A 1,140-nucleotide genomic window follows, 5' to 3' on the forward strand; every position below is an offset into this window, starting at 1 on the left:
AAATGTCCAGCTTTGGGCATGGAGCTTCTAGAAGGGGAGATCCTTTCTCCCACACGTTTTCCAGGTCTTCTTGGGGACAGTGTGTGGGGTGGTGTGTGCAATGCTCAGCATAGGACATTGATATGACTCCTTTCAGGATAACAACAAGGGGACAGTGAGGCCCCTGTTTCTCCTGGCAGGCCTTGGTGGCAGAGAAAACAGCCATAGTCAAGGGAATGAAGACCCACTCTTTTTCTGTGAGCCCAGATGGTTCCTTTGGCCATCTCCATCGGAGCCTGTCCTACGCTGGGACATCCTGCAGCTGTGTCCATGCAGCCTGGAGACACCCAACCTGCTTCCCCACTTTGCTGTCACACAGGATCTCCTTCTCTGCACTGATGTCTCTCCATCCTCACTGGTTGTTCCTTCTAACACATGATCCTTGACTCCTCCTGGGCGTCCTTTGCACCACAACATTAGCCTTCAAGGGACATTTCTTCATCCTAATGTCCAGTCTGAAATAGTCAATCTGGGGAATGTTTTGGTCTGTTTCATCTTTTCATACTGTTTCCACTAGCAAGGAAAGCTCCTGGCAGCACCACATTGTGAGGAAGAATATAATCTTGTGTGTCATGACAGACCGAACATGAGGAACTCAGGGCAGGCCTTAGGAGAAAGGCCTGGCTGTTACAAGGGATGCCACATGAAGCAGCAGTTCATGCTCGCCTGAATTCGGTCAGACACCTGTGGGGCTGCATTAGTAGCAGCATGGCTAACCAGGGGAGGGGAGCTGTTATCTGTCTCCAAGGAAGACTTTTCCTGAAGACAGTGATGGGAATCAGTTTCATGGGAGCAGATGTGACAACCGAGATGTCCTAGGGCGTTGGCCATCTAACCGCTTGGAAGGGTCCAATTTCCCTGTTGGTTTCCCCTTGAATGTGCTAGAAATGTGGTTCTTTTGCTGGACACCCCAGGCATCCAAAATGTCTGAGTAGGTCTATTTCCCTTGTATGAAATCAATATATATAGATCCCTTTCTGAAGCATGAGGAAATGAACTTGCTTCTTGCCCCTGTGCAAGTGTTCTGTCTTCCTACAGGATAGCAGCAAAGGCTTCAAGGGCAGAAGATGTCCACCCTTTTGAGACAAACATCCTCTGATG

The sequence above is a fragment of the Nothoprocta perdicaria genome, unplaced genomic scaffold (genome assembly GCF_003342845.1).
Source record: "Nothoprocta perdicaria isolate Ctin4 unplaced genomic scaffold, notPer1 scaffold_631, whole genome shotgun sequence".
Taxonomy (NCBI): domain Eukaryota; kingdom Metazoa; phylum Chordata; class Aves; order Tinamiformes; family Tinamidae; genus Nothoprocta; species Nothoprocta perdicaria.